The sequence below is a fragment of the Narcine bancroftii genome, chromosome 2 (genome assembly GCF_036971445.1).
Source record: "Narcine bancroftii isolate sNarBan1 chromosome 2, sNarBan1.hap1, whole genome shotgun sequence".
In the NCBI taxonomy this organism is placed as follows: Eukaryota; Metazoa; Chordata; class Chondrichthyes; order Torpediniformes; family Narcinidae; genus Narcine; species Narcine bancroftii.
The window spans coordinates 314,596,868-314,612,825 of NC_091470.1; the positions used below are offsets into that span (position 1 = coordinate 314,596,868).

At 44.1% G+C, this 15,958-nt stretch overlaps 2 protein-coding genes across 5 annotated transcripts in view; one reads left to right on the forward strand and one right to left on the reverse strand.

The window, feature by feature from the left end:
- The window catches only part of yes1 (YES proto-oncogene 1, Src family tyrosine kinase), a 64,993-nt gene extending 58,909 nt beyond the window's left edge, over positions 1–6,084 (reverse strand). Inside the window, exon 1 of the mRNA XM_069921714.1 lies at positions 5,776–6,084. The gene's annotated coding sequence lies outside the window, so the exon portion shown is untranslated. The remainder of the gene's footprint in view (positions 1–5,775) is intronic.
- The window catches only part of adcyap1b (adenylate cyclase activating polypeptide 1b), a 44,777-nt gene continuing 30,817 nt past the window's right edge, over positions 1,999–15,958 (forward strand). For 2 of the 4 annotated variants that reach the window (XM_069921727.1, XM_069921725.1), the window contains exon 1: positions 1,999–2,139. The gene's annotated coding sequence lies outside the window, so the exon portion shown is untranslated. The remainder of the gene's footprint in view (positions 2,140–15,958) is intronic. The other 2 variants (XM_069921722.1, XM_069921724.1) reach the window with 1 other exon arrangement.

Consider the following 15,958-nt stretch of genomic DNA (forward strand, 5'->3'; position numbering starts at 1 on the left):
CTGCAGAGACAGCATGTATGGTAGCCTTATCCAACACCGTTACGATCATGGGTTGGTTGGGAAATGGTCTTTGTCTTGATGTCCAGAGGCAAAGCCTGAATTATAAATGCACAAACAACACCCAAATTTGGAGCAAAAGTAGGCCACTTGGCTACTGCAGCGTGCTCCTCCATTCAACAAGATTATGGTTAATAAATTGTAATCTTAACTTGACTCCCACCTATATCTAGTAACTTTTAAACCATTTACGAAGAGATAATTTACTTGTCTAAAAAACATTCAAAGATTCTTTGTTCACTGCTCTTTAAAGAAGTTCCAAACTCAAAAAAATTCACCTCATCTTCAATAGGAGATCGTTAACCCTTCCTTCTCTCATCCTGTTTAAACCTCTCAGGATCTTGCATGATTCAATCATATCCCCTCTCACTAAACAAATCTCAAGTAGTTACCTGCTCAAACTATATGGTCATTCAAGATCACCAGTCCAGGAAACACCTTTTGAACTGCTTTCAACATATGTAATTCCTTCCTTAAGGAGACCAACAACTATTCAGATAAGATCTTACCAAAGCCATAAATGTATGAAACATAACCTCCCTTACTCTTATATACAATTCCCTAGTAACAAATGCTGTCATTTTATTTGCTTCTTGTGACAGGATATGTTTTGTTTAATATTTTACATAGATATGATTTTGGGAGATAAAGTGTGGCAGTTTTTTTTAATGTAGTTACATACAAACACTTCAAAACAGATCTCATTTAAAATACTGGAGCTCTGCTCAAGTTAGGCAGGCCAACTTCAAATACCTTTGCAAAAGCTATGGGGAGTGCCCAAGGGACTTCACTAATGGATTGTTGTTTAGAAAAGCAACAGATGAAAGAACTCGGAGGATTAGATTCAGAGCTGGAGTCTGAGTGGAGGTTGCTGTTCTAAGAGGGTCATGTGGTTTTACAAGCAGAGAGAGTAAAACAGGCTTCTCTCAGAGAGAGAGAGAGAGAATTCAGTTCAGCAGCAGCAGCTGGGACTGGAACACGACAAGCTAGCAAGCTTGTGGAAAAACCCATTTTGAAGACAGGTTGTGAGTGCTTAGTTCAGCCTGGTCAAAGCCCCTGTGGTTCATACAAGAGGAGAGTACTGGCTACCTAATGTTTCACTTGAAATAAGGGAAACAAAAAGGAACTCTGTGGTGGCCTGAAAGAAAGAGGTTTTCATCTAGAAAACCCTAATGGGGCAAGTTTCTTCGGCAAGACAATGATGTGGCTGATTAAAAGGGGTCAGTTTGAGTCCAGTGAACAACAAATCTCTCTCTGAAAACTGACAAGAACCTTCCTGAGCGGTAACCATTTACCTTTCAAGCACCAAAGCTGGGTGAACTTCATAAATGTTAAATTTTGTGCACAGTATAAGAATTGCCTGCAACCAGTGAACTTGGAGGAATGAGAAGTGAGATTGGACTGTGAATAAAGAACTTTTCTAAACTTAACACACACATTACATACATGTGCATTTAAAATTAGAAGGGTGTTAAGTTAGGTTAGTTTAGTTAATAGTAATAAGTTAAAGTTTGATCCTGTTTTCATGTTTAAAGATAATTAAAAACAACTTTTGTTTAAGTAACCATGTCTTGGTGAATATCTATTGCTGCTGGGTTTTGGGGTCCTCTGGGCTCGTAATTAGAGAATGTTAAGTGTCGTAGGTCCATACTTTTGCAAATCTTCCAAAACATGATAGAAAATTGAATTGCTCAAACATTAAATAGAAAAGTCTGGAAAAACAGCAGGTTTGGCAACAACTGCAAGATCTCAGTTAACATTTCAGTGGATGACCTCTGGAAACTATTTCTAACATCTTTTATTTCAGGTGATTGGCAGCATTTTGCAGTTTTATACAATGCAAATTATTTATATCTCTCAGAATAATTCACACTATCAATGCGCATGATAAATATGCAAGAAATTTAGAAAATGTACTTGTGCAGTTATACTTGGGAATCAAGTCGTTACTTCTGAGGAACATTGTTCAATTTATAGGATGCACTACCTCAGATTTTGTCAACAGGCTTCACACCAAATTTGATGTTCTTTTGTACAAGTTCTGCTCGATAGTTGAACTTCTCAGGACAAGTGCACTCAAAAGTAAGTGAATTTTTAAAAATGTGATGATCTATAATTACCAATTTAAAACCTCCATTACATCTGAGAAAAATTGCAAGCATGGATTCTATTTCTGTAACTTTTTGCATGGGTTACCATATTCTTTTGGATTCTTGGGTCTAATACTACCTGCCCAAGATGACCTATTGGCATTGTGAGACCCAAATCTGCTGGGCCCCAAGAGGGGAGCATGAATGTAAATGTGTAACAAGACTAGCGCTAGTGTGGCAAAAAGAGGGGGAACGAGTCCTACTTTCAGCACATTTTACAACTAATTGAAAGCAGGAAGATAGAATTACGATTTTACTGAGCATTTAAAAATTAAGAGATTAAAAATACAATTATGATTAAAAATATTTCATATTTTGTCATAAGTAATGTCAGTCATTCTCAAAGGCACATTTTTTAGATTTAAACCTTAAGAAATATACCAACAAAAAAAAATAAAAAAAAACAATATTAAGGTTTCAAGCAATTTAACTTGTTAAACTACAATTGCAAACTGTAAAAACTTGTACATTTCCAATGTAGGCTTTTCAGCTACAATTTTAAAAATTCAGAAAATGGAAGCAAAGGAAACATTCACCATAATATTGCCTTCAAGTTTTCCATGTACTGTAACAATGCTTTGAAGTATGCACACACATTAATGCAAATAAACCACACAATTAGATTTGAGCTTCTGCCACGACAAATAATATTGCGCAACCAAAGAAGTTATCCACAATTCAAACAGCTCAGAGCAACAAAATTAGGTTAAACATTTAAAGCACAACCACAAACTGTATTTAAAATTATGTTTTGCAACATCAATGTGCACATGCCCTCAAAATACAGGAATGTTTAGTGTGCAAAGTCAATGACTTTGCTTGAAAATCAAATAATGTAAATTTTGATTCAGTTATGTGATGGGAACAGATGGTAGAACAAAGGGTTAATAAAGAGTTAAGGGCTTTAAAATGTACAGACAAGGAGAAACAAAGGTGCAACTAAATGGGATGGTGGGTGTTGTGGAACAGAAATAAAAAGTAGAAATGAATTTAAAACAAGTGGTTGACTAATCATCTGGGAAGGGACAATCAGTGACGACAGGGTTGAGAAAAGAGGAAGGACGCGGGGATGGATTTGGGGGGAAGAGGGTGGGGGTGGTTTTGGGGGGGAAGAGGGTGTGGGTGGTTTTGGGGGGGAAGAGGGTGTGGGTGGTTTTGGGGGGAAGAGGGTGGAGGTGGTTTTGGGGGGAAGAGGGAGGGGGTGGTTTTGGGGGGAAGAGGGTGTGGGTGGTTTTGGGGGAAGAGGGTGGAGGAGGTTTTGGGGGGAAAAGGGAGGGGGTGGTTTTGGGGGAAGAGGGTGGGGGTGGTTTTGGGGGGAAGAGGGTGGGGGTGGTTTTGGGGGGAAGAGGGTGGGGGTGGTTTTGGGGGGAAGAGGGTGGGGGAGGTTTTGGGGGGAAGAGGGTGGGGGTGGTTTTGGGGGGAAGAGGGTGGGGGTGGTTTTGGGGGGAAGAGGGTGGGGGTGGTTTTGGGGGAAGAGGGTGGGGGTGGTTTTGGGGGGAAGAGGGTGGGGGTGGTTTTGGGGGGAAGAGGGTGGGGGTGGTTTTGGGGGGAAGAGGGTGGGGGTGGTTTTGGGGGGAAGAGGGTGGGGGTGGTTTTGGGGGGAAGAGGGTGGGGGTGGTTTTGGGGGGAGAGAGGATGGGGGTGGTTTTGGGGGAGAGGGTGGGGGTGGTTTTGGGGGGAGAGGGTGGGGGTGGTTTTGGGGGGAGAGGGTGGGGGTGGTTTTGGGGGGGGAGAGGGTGTGGGTGGTTTTGGGGGGAGAGAAGGTGGGGGTAGTTTTGGGGAAGAGGATGGGGATGATTTTGGGAGCAAGGGGGTGGGGATGGTTTTGGGGCAAGGGGGTGGGGATGGTTTTGGGGGCAAGGGGGTGGGGATGGTTTTGGGGGCAAGGGAGTGGGGATGGTTTTGGGGGCAAGGGGGTGGGGATGGTTTTTGGGGGCAAGGGGGTGGGGATTGTCGGGCTGGGGAAAGGGTGGAGATTGTTTTGGGGGAAGAGGAAGGGGGTAGGGATTGTTTTGGGGAAGAAGAAGGGGTGAGGATTGTTTTGGGGAAGAAGGGGGTGGGGATTGTTTTGGGGAAGGGGGTGGGGATTGTTTTGGGGAAGGGCGAGGATTGTTTTGGGGAAGGGCGAGGATTGTTTTGGGGAAGGGCGAGGATTGTTTTGGGGAAGGGCGAGGATTGTTTTGGGGAAGGGCGAGGATTGTTTTGGGGAAGGGCGAGGATTGTTTTGGGGAAGGGTGAGGATTGTTTTGGGGAAGGGTGAGGATTGTTTTGGGGAAGAAGAAGGTGGTGGGGATTGTTTTGGGGAAGAGGAAGGGGGTGGGGATTGTTTTGGGGGAAGAGGGAGGAGGTGGGGATTGTTTTGGGAGAAGAAGGAGGAGGTGGGGATTGTATTGGGGAAGAGGGAGGAGGTGGGCATTGTTTTGGGGGAAGAGGGAGGAGGTGGGCATTGTTTTGGGGGAAGAGGGAGGAGGTGGGGATTTTTTTGGGGGAAGAGGAAGGAGGTGAGGATTGTTTTAGGGGAAGAGGATGGAGGTGGGGATTGTTTTAGGGGAAGAGGATGGAGATGGGGATTGTTTTGGGGAAGAGGATGGAGGTGGGGATTGTTTTGGGGGAAGAGGAAGGAGGTGGGGATTGTTTTGTGGAAGAGGAAGGAGGTGGGGATTGTTTTGGGGAGGAGGAAGGAGGTGGGGATTGTTTTGAGGGAAGAAGAAGAAGGTGGGGATTGTTTTGAGGGAAGAGGAAGGAGATGGGTGTTGTTTTGGGGAGGAGGAAGGAGGTGGGGATTGTTTTGAGGGAAGAAGAAGGAGGTGGGGATTGTTTTGAGGGAAGAGGAAGGAGATGGGTGTTGTTTTGGGGGAAGAGGAAGGAGGTGGGGATTGTTTTGGGGGAAGAGGAAGGAGGTGGGGATTGTTTTGGGGAAGAGGAAGGAGGTGGGGATTGTTTTGGGGGAATAGGGAGGAGGTGGGGATTGTTTTGGGGAAGAGGGAGGAGGTGGGCATTGTTTTGGGGAAGAGGGAGGAGGTGGGGATTGTTTTGGGGAAGTGGGAGGAGGTGGGGATTGTTTTGGGGAAGAGGGAGGAGGTGGGGATTGTTTTGGGGAAGAGGGAGGAGGTGGGGATTGTTTTGGGGAAGAGGGAGGAGGTGGGCATTGTTTTGGGGAAGAGGGAGGAGGTGGGGATTGTTTTGGGGGAAGAGGGAGGAGGTGGGGATTGTTTTGGGGGAAGAGGGAGGAGGTGGGGATTGTTTTGGGGAAGAGGGAGGAGGTGGGGATTGTTTTGGGGAAGAGGGAGGAGGTGGGGATTGTTTTGGGGAAGTGGGAGGAGGTGTGGATTGTTTTGGGGAAGAGGGAGGAGGTGGGGATTGCCGGGCTGGAGATGAAAATGAGTGGGCTGGTAATACGGGGAGATGGTGGACTGGGGCAGGTGGTGGGAGGAGATCCGAGCCGGGGAGAGTTGACCCAGTCATTTTCAGCTGGGGGGGGGGGGAGGGGGGCGTGTTGGAAAGGCTTTGCCTCAAACCCGCCACCTTCACTGCCGGACCTGCCCCGACTGCCTGCGATGCCGCTCACCTTCTCCAGGCCTGGGCTCAGCGCCGCATCACTCCGTGCTGGAGCGGCCGCAAGGACCAAGCGGCTCCCGGGACGCCGGGGATCCGTGCCCGGCCGGCACCGGCTCAGTGCGCGGCGTCGGCGGCCATGGCTCTCCCCCCCGCCAGCCCCACTCAGCGAGGGATCTGTTCACCGAGCGGAGGATCAGAACCGAAAGTGAACCTCGCTCCGAGTCTGTGAACTAAATCATCCTCGGGCCGGCGGGAGTCATCCCCAACGCGTTTTCCGATCGGAGTCCACTCCAAGATGGCGTCACTTACAAGGAGACGGATAGGTGGGGGGGGGGGAGGGGGAGGGGGAAATACTGCCCCTCGCAGGACAGCACCGTAATGACCATTCACTCCATATCGCCGCCTGCAGGACCAGTTCAGCAATTACTATTCGCTCCATACCGCCCCTTGCAGGACCTGCATCGCAATGGCCATTCGCTCCATAGCGCCGCCTGCATGACTAGGATCGCATGATCATTCCCACCACCTTTCCCAATACAGCGATGCACAATCACAATGCACGGATGCACCCCTCGCAGACTCGGGACCATTAATGACTCACACCCGCATAGGGCCACATTGATAATGCTCTCATACCGCCCTAGACGGCAGTGACTTCTGCCCTCTACAAGCACTGACTGCAATGATATTGGACCCACACTACCGCTTGGGTCCACTACATCCTCTGTAAGTTCAAGCTCACATTTTCATTGCGTCCCTCACCATCCACTGCAGGTCCAGGAAACACAGTGTCACTGCTCTGGAACCACACCTCATCTTCCAGATGGCATGAACATCTACTTCTCCAGTTTCCATTAAACTTACCCCTCTTCCCTTTTCCCTCCATCTCCTTTCACAGAGCTATCTTCTTATCATCTCTAATTTGTTGGTCTGGACTGTCTTCAAACTTTATTCTGACATTTTCCTGTTCTTTGCTAATTCCTTGAAGAAGGGTGTCAGATCCAAAACATCGGTAATATATCTTTTCCTCCTATTGTCTCAAGATCGCAAGAAAAAGGAACAGAAGCAGGCCATTTGGCCCATCGAGTCTACTCCGTGAAGCCTTCCTGAGCTAAACTGTTCTTGCCTCTAGTTCCAAGTTCCAGCCTTGTCCCCATATCCCTTGATACCCTGACTAATTACATACCTATCAATTTCCCCTTTAAATTCCCCCAAAGATCCTGCCTCCACAGCTTCATGTGGCAACAAATTCCATAAATCTACTATCCTCTGGCTAAAGAAATTTCTCCTCATCTCTGTTGTAAATTGGTACTTCTTAATTCTAAGACTCTGCCCTATTGTCCTGGAATCACCCAGCAGGGGAAACATCTTATTTAGATCCACTCTGTCCAATCCATTCATTATTCAAAATGTTTCTATGAGATCCCCTCTCATTCTTCTATATTCTAATGAATAGAGTCCAAGGGCTGCTAAGCATTCCTCACATGTTAGCCTTCTCATTCCTGAAATCATTCTGGTAAACTTCCTCTGTACCCACTCCAACCTTGCTATATCCTTTCTAAGACACTCAATTACATCCAATTGACCTTCAACCCCAGTACATTTCGAAGGGTGGGAGGAAACTGGAGCCCCCCCCCCCCCCCAGGATAACCCACGCAGATACAGGGAGAACATATAAACTCCTTACAGACGGCGTGGGATTCGAACCTTGGTCTTGATCATTGGTTGCACTAACCACTATGCTAACCTTGCTGCCCCCCATGATGGTCCCCAAAAACAGGAGGGATGTGGATTACAAACTACAACTGGAAATAGATAAGGCGTGTCAGAAGGAGAGCGTTAAAATAATCTCGGGGGGATTTTAATATGAAAGTAGATTGGGAACATTGGGATGGTATGGGATCTCAAGAGAAAGAGTTTGTGGAATGCCTATGGGATGCGTGATGGCTTTTTGGAGCATCTTGTTTATGAGCCCACCAGGGGATCGGCTCATTCTGGATTGGGTGCTGTGCAATGAACTAGAGGTGATTAGAGGCCTTAGGTACAGGAAATCTTAGGAGGCAGTGATCACAATATGATTGTGTTCACTTTGAAATTTGAAATGAAGGGCTAGAGTCCAATGTCTTGGTAGCTCAGTGGAGATAAGGAAATTACAGTCGCATGAGAGAAGAATTAGCTGAAGTCGATTGGAAAAACACACTAATAGGGAAGACAGCAGATCAACAATAGCTGGAGTTTATGCACGAAATGTGGAAAGCACAGAACAGGAACATACAAAAAAGAAAGAAAATTATGAATAGAAAAATGAGACAATTGTGGGTGACGAGGGAAGTTAAAGCCAAAGTAAAAGCAAAAGAGAGGGCGAATAAAGAAGCAAAAATTAATGAGAGGATTGGCAACTGGAAAACTTTTAAAAACTTAGAGAAGACAACTAAGGATGTAATTAGAAAGGAAAAGATGAATTATGAAAGAAGGATAACAATTAATTTCAAAGAGGATTCTAAAAACTTTAAAAAATATATAGAGAAAAAGAATGACCAAAGGAGATACAGACCAATAATAAATGATGCTGGAGAAATTGTAATGAGTGACAAGGAGATGGCAGAGGAACTGAATTGATATTTTGGATCAGTCTTCACTGGAGAAGATATTAGTAGCATACTGGACTCCCACAGCTCTCTCAGAAGAGAAGTGAGCGTGGTCAAGATCACAAGAGAGAAAGTACTTGGAAAGCTAAATGGTCGAAGGGTAGACAAGTCTCTCGGTCCATGGAATGCACTCTCAGGTTCTGAAGCAGGTAGATGTAGACATTGTGGAGGCATTGGTAATAATCTTCCAGGAATCAATGTATTCTGGCATGGTTCTGGTGGACTGGAGGATTGTGAATGTCAGTCCGCTGTTTAAGAAGGGAGGGAGGAAGCAGAAAGGAAATTTTAGACCTATAACCCTGACATTGGTGGTTGGGAAGTTGTGGAGTCAATTGACAAGGATGAGGTTACGGACTACGTGGAGGTGCATGAAAAGAAAAGCCCAAGTTAACATAGTTTCGTTAAAGGAAGATCATGCCTGTCAAACCTATTGCGATTTTTTTTTTAAGAGATCACAAATTGGTTAGACAGGGGAGATGCAGTGGATGTTGTGTATTTGGACTTTCAAAAGGCCTATGACAAGTTGCCACACATGAGGCTGCTTAATGAGATGAGCACCCATGGAATGACAGGAAGGATACTAGCATGGGGAGAGCATTGACTGATAGGTAAGAAACAAAGAGTCGGAATAAAGGGATCCTATGCTGGTTGGCTACCTGTTACTAGTGGTGCTCCACAGGGATTGGTGTTGGGTCACTTATTTTTATGCTGTTTATCAATTATTTGGATTATGGAATAGATGGCTTTGTGGCTAAATTTGCAGATGATACCAAAATAGGTGATAGGGTACATGGTGCTGAGGATGTGGAAAGGCTGCAGAGAGGCTTGAATAGATTGGAAAAATGGTCAAAGAAGTGTCAGATGAAATTCTATGTTGGAAAGCATACAGTCATGCACTTTGGTGGAAGAAATAGATGGGCAGACTATTATATAGATGGAGATAAAATTCAAAATTCTGAGGTGCAAAGGGACTTGGGAGTCCTAGTGCAGGATACTCTAAAGGTTAACCTCCAGGTTGAGTCGATGGTGAAGGTGAATGCAATGTTTCTAGAGGGATAGCACACAAGAGCAGGGATGTAATGTTGAGACTCTATAAAGCACTGGTGAGATCTCACTTAGAGTACTGTTACAGTTTTGGGCTCCTTATTTGAGAAAAGAAGTGCTGGGGTTAGAGAGGGTTCAGAGAAGATTATTAGAATGATATCAGGAATGAAAGGGTTAGCATATGAGGAACAATTGTCACCTCTTGAACTGTACTTGTTGGAGTACAGAAGGATGAGGGGGGACTTCATAGAGGCATTTCAAATGCTGACAGGCCTGGGCAAAGTAGATGTAGCAAGGATGTTTCCCATGTCAGGGAATTCTAGGACAAGAGAGCATAACTTCAGGATAAAAGGGCATCAATTTAAAACAAAGATGCGGAAAAATTTCTTTAGTCACAGGTGGCTGTGGAAGTGAGCTCATTGGGTGTATTTAAGACAGAGATTGACGGGTATTTGATTAGTCAGGACATCAAAGGTTGCAGAGCTAAGGCTGGGAATGGGGTTGAGTGGAAGGATAGATCAGCTCATGATTAGAATGGCGGAACAGACTTGGTGGGCCTACTTCTGCCCCTATATCTTGTGATCTGGGACATAATACCCCACTGTATAATTTTCTCACCTCCAGACTACAATCAGTAAGGATTGGTAAAGCTCCATCAGTACCAGAACCCACAGGGCTGTGTTCTTAGCCCCCTCCTCTACTTACTTTACACCTATGACTGTGGGCTCAGTATGACAATAACACCATCTACAAATTTGGGTTGTATAAAAGAGGGAAATAAGCCAGCACACAGGAGGGAGATTAAAAATTTGGATGAATGGTGTACTAATAACAACTTCATACCAAGGAGCTTGTTTTGGTGTCATTGAGTGCCAAACCTCTAGTTATGCCCTCCTGAACTTTAAGAGGAGAAAACTAGAGGTGTACATTGTGGGTCCAGAAGTGAGCAAATTTAAATTCCTGGGAGTCACTATTTCAGATGACCTTTCCTGGACTCAACACCCAATGTGAAGAAAGCACATTGGCACCTCTACTTCCTCAGGAGGTTTCGTATGACATCAAAAACCCTTACAAACTTCTACAGTTGTGTCATGGTGCCACAGCTTGGTATGGAGGCACCAATATCTCTGAGTGGTAGTGGACACAGGAAACAGGCAAAATTCTCTCCACCATTGAAAATGTTTACATGGAACGCTGCTGTCGGAAAGCTGCAACAATCATCAAGAATCCACACCACCCAAGTCATGATCTGTTCTTGGTGCTGCCATCAGGAAAGAGGTATAGGTGCTATAAGACTCACACCACCTTGTTCAGGAACAGTTGCTACTCCTCCACCATTAGACTCCTAAGTAACAAACTCAATCAGAGACTCATTTAAGAACTCTTACTTTACACATTATTTATTATTGAACATTTATTTTCTGTATTGCACAGTTTGTTTGTATCTCCACCTTGTTTACAATTCTCGATTTTGTTTATGTTTTTTTCTTGAGTACAGGTTTTTTTTTTGCATTACCGAGAAGTAGAAATTTTATCTGGCCCGCAGGAAAAGGAATCTCAGGGTTGTATTTGACGTCACGTGTATATTCTGACAATAAATCAGAACTTTGAACTTCTTTCGTTGAGCTAAACAAACACTGAGCAGAATAAAAGAACTGAGCAAGGTCCAAACAGATTTTTGAAAGTCGTGTTTGACAAATCTACTTTAGTTCTTTGAAGAACGACCTGATTGAATAAATAAGTGGAAACCAATCGATGTCGTGTCTTTAGATTTTTGGGAAGTTTAAAAAAATTTCCCATGTGGGAGGCTGGTTAATAAGATTGAAGCACACGGAATCGGGGATAATATGCAGATGTGGAATGAGAATTGGCTATTGGAGAGAAAGCAAATACTGTAAAAATCCCTGTTACCTGGAATTCAAGCAACCAGCGATCTCAAGCATCTGGCAAAAAAAATCGAGGAAATAAATGCATTTAAAAAAATTAAAATAAATAAAAATTTAAATAAAATTTTAAAATTGTAAAAGTAAATGTTCCCTGACGTTACAAATAAACTTTTGGTGAAGATGGAAGCAAATATTTAGCCATGGTTGTGCTTTGCTCATAGCAGCTGTTTGAATAAAGTTGTGTTAGAATAAAATGGTGTCTCCCAGGATAAAGAGCTGGTTGATGCCACTCTCCGTTGGGGTGACTCTCTTAAAGAATCTCTGCTTAATGTTTTTTTAATAGTCTTTATTTTTTTTTAAAGTAAATTATTGTATATTAGCAAGGCTTCATCTGTAAACTTGGAGGGATTAATTATGATGACGGTATGGTTAGTGCAACTTTGTTACAGTGCCAGTGATCGGGGTTTGAATTTAAATTTAAATTTTGTAAGTTACGGCAATTATCTGATTAAAGTGAACTTTACATAATTAAGGACTACAATACTGATTTTTTTTTTCCAAATTACATTTTTCACTGTCTTCTGTCGTTTAAACTGCTTATTCTTAATGCTGGTGTATTAATTAGACATTGTAAAAGTGAGTCTCAAGCAACTGGAAAATTCCCATATCCAGCATCCAAGTGCCGGATGCTGGGGGTTTTACTATAATTGTGATAAATAGATTGCTCGCAAGTTGGCAGAGTGTCACTAGTTGGATATGTAGGAAGTCATGGCTGAGCCTCATCTATTTGCACTCTATCAGTGGGATCAAATGTTACATTTCAAAATTTGCTGATGAGACTAGAGTAGGTGTGATCCTGAATACGGAGAAGGATGTAAAGAAGCTTCAGTGGGAAATAAACCAATTGATTTAGTGTGCAAGGAATACAATGGAAAAATGGACGGAACAGAAAAGCAGTGTATTTATTAAATGATGAGAATTGGGAGTATTGATATTCAAAGGGACCCTGATTGCTTTTAGCACAATCAGTGAAGGCCAACATACAGATGAAGCAAGCATCTAAGAGGGCAAATGCTGCATTAGCCTTCATTATACGGTTCAGGAGTAAGGGCGTTTGGGCAGCATGGTTAGTATAGTGGTTAGCACAGTGCTGTTACAGCATCAACAAACCGGGTTCGAATCCGGAGCTGTCTGCAAGGAGTTTATATGCTCTCTCCTTGTCTGTGTGGGGTTTCCCCAGGTACTTCTGATTCCTCCACCCTCCAAAACGTGTAGGGGTTGTAGCTTAATTTGGGTGAAATTTGATGGTATGGATTTAAATGTCTGGAATTAGTTTTTACCATGCTATAAGTAAAAATAAATGAAAGGATTTTTGCATTCACAAACGACCTTGATAAGACAACACCTGAGAATATAGTTTTGGTAATAAAACACAGAACAGTAAGGCCCTACAGTGCATGATGTATGTGATGTTGACCATGATGTAAATTTGAATTAATCCTATCTCCTGGCAGATGGTTTAAATCCCTTCATTCCCTACCTGTTCATAGGCTTGTCTAAGTACCTCTTTAATGTTGATTTTGTATCTGCTTCCACCACCTCCCTCGGCACTATGTTCCAGCCACATTCTGCTCTTTACAAAAACAGAATGCCTCATAAATCTCCTTTAAACTTTCTATTTCACCTTAAAGTTATGCCCTGTGGTATTTAACATTTCTACCCTGAGAAGAAAAGTCTGTCTATCTGTGGCTCTCATAATGCACCAGAGGAAGTGTCCAAGTTTGTTCTTGAAGCTAATACTCAGTAATCCAGGCAGCATCTGCACCCACTGCGCAGCCTCCACATCCTTCCTGTAATGAGGTGACCAAAACTGCACACAATATTCAAATGTGGACTAACCAAAGTTTTAGACAGCTGCGACATGACTTGCCAACTTTTACACTAAGCACCCCAGCTAATGAAGGCAAGCATGCCATATGCATGCTCTGAAGGAAAACTTTGCATATGGGATGGTGTAAGATAGATTATTGAGAATGCAGCAAAATTTCTCTTGCACGAAAACAACAAGCTGAAATTCTATGACGGGGGCATTATTGTGGACGTGGTCTTGTTAATTAATATGTAATAAATAATTAAACATCCGGTACCGCACGGATGGCAGTCTCTTCAATCTGAGGCGCCTGCAAGCTCACACCAAGACACAAGGGAAACTTGTCCGTGAACTACTCTTTGCAGACGATGCCGCTTTAGTTGCCCATTCAGAGCCAGCTCTTCAGCGCTTGACGTCCTGCTTTGCGGAAACTGCCAAAGTGTTTGGCCTGGAAGTCAGCCTGAAGAAAACTGAGGTCCTCCATCAGCCAGCTCCCCACCATGACTACCAGCCCCCCCACATCTCCATCGGGCACACAAAACTCAAAACGGTCAACCAGTTTACCTATCTCGGCTGCACCATTTCATTGGATGCAAGGATCGACAACGAGATAGACAACAGACTCGCCAAGGCAAATAGCGCCTATGGAAGACTACACAAAAGAGTCTGGAAAAACAACCAACTGAAAAACCTCACAAAGATTAGCGTATACAGAGCCGTTCTCATACCCACACTCCTGTTCGGCTCCGAATCATGGGTCCTCTACCGGCATCACCTACGGCTCCTAGAACACTTCCACCAGCGTTGTCTCCGCTCCATCCTCAACATTCATTGGAGTGACTTCATCTCCAACATCGAAGTACTCGAGATGGCAGAGGTCGACAGCATCGAGTCCACGCTGCTGAAGATCCAGCTGCGCTGGATGGGTCACGTCTCCAGAATGGAGGACCATCGCCTTCCCAAGATCGTGTTATATGGCGAGCTCTCCACTGGCCACCGTGACAGAGGTGCACCAAAGAAAAGGTACAAGGACTGCCTAAAGAAATCTCTTGGTGCCTGCCACATTGACCACCACCAGTGGGCTGATATCGCCTCAAACCGTGCATCTTGGCGCCTCACAGTTTGGCGGGCAGCAACATCCTTTGAAGAAGACCGCAGAGCCCACCTCACTGACAAAAGGCAAAGGAGGAAAAACCCAACACCCAACCCCAACCAACCAATTTTCCCCTGCAGCCACTGCAACCGTGTCTGCCTGTCCCGCATCGGACTTGTCAGCCACAAACGAGCCTGCAGCTGACGTGGACTTTTACCCCCTCCTTAAATCTTCGTCCGCGAAGCCAAGCCAAAGAATAAATAATTAGTATGCTTAAATCATGTGAAAATGAATAACCAGCACTGAACATCAGGATTAAATTTGAAGTTAGTAAGTCAGAACTTTTACTCTTTAAATAATATTTTTTGCCAGAGAGCTTATGACCATTTCTCTACTGCACGGACCTTCTTGGAATCTCCTGTTTGTTCAATGTTGATCTGGCAGTTGCACATCCTCAATTTTAAAGTCAGTTCTATAATATTGCCTGTTTCCATCCCTATTTCTGGTCTTCTGCTATCAGAACCTTCAGATGTGTAGTTTTCATTTCCATGCTCTATAATTCCAGTGATCTTTATCCCTAAATTTATCCCTAAATTTCAGTGAACCATTGATGAATTGTCTTTAACCTGAAACATGACCTCAGTTTGTCTTTCTGTAGATTCTGTCTAATTTCCTGAGTATTACTGGCATTTTCTGTTTGTGTTTTCAAGAACTGAGGGCAGGGTAGGGTGTGAGGGGTGTGGTGCTGAAGACGGAGGGATAGGCAAAAAGAGAGACCGGGGAGGGGGTTAACAAAATTTGGAGAAATCAATGTAATGCTGTCTGGTTGGAGACCCTGAGTTGGAAAATAAGGCATAAAACACGAAAGTCTTCAGAAACCATGGTTGAAGTAAAAACACAATGCTGGAGAAACAATGTGCTTTACCTAGTAAAGATAAAGATTCACTTTTCCATATCTTGATGAAGGGTTCAAGCCAGAAACATTGGTTATGCATCTTTATCTTTGCCATATAAAGTGCACTGTTTGAGCTGCTGAGTTTCTCCAACATTGTGTTTTTACTCGGCATATAAGGCGTTGTTCCTTTAATTTGGGGGTTGCCTCGATTTGGCAGTACATGAAGCCATGGGCAGATGTGTCAGTGTGACAATGGTATAAAATAGTTGGCTACTGGGAGGTGCTTGCTGTTGCAGCGGACAGAGCGAAAGTGCTCAATGAACCAATCTCCCAGTTTGCCCAACGTAGAGGAGGCCATTGTTGAGATGAAGTGTTGCTTCACTTGGAAGTACAGATTAGAGCCTCAAATAGTGGGGAGAGAGGAGGGATGGGTGCAAGTTTAGCATTTCTTGAAATCACAGAGGTACAGTAGGTACCAAAGGGATGATTGTTGTGAAGGGATGGTGGATGAGGGAGTCGCAAAGGGAGCGGTTCCAGTAAAAACTGGAGAGGGGAGTGAGAGCTGTATCTGGTAGTGGGATCCCTTCATTTGCATATCATTCAAAAGGTAGCAAAATGTTGACATTCCCCAGTGCCATCTGATCAAAAAAATGAAATGCACAATAGAAAGGCATCGTGAGCAGGACGGTTGTTGTAGTGATTAGCGCAATGTCTTTACAGCACCAGGAATCAGGACCGGTCTTCGAATCTCACTCTG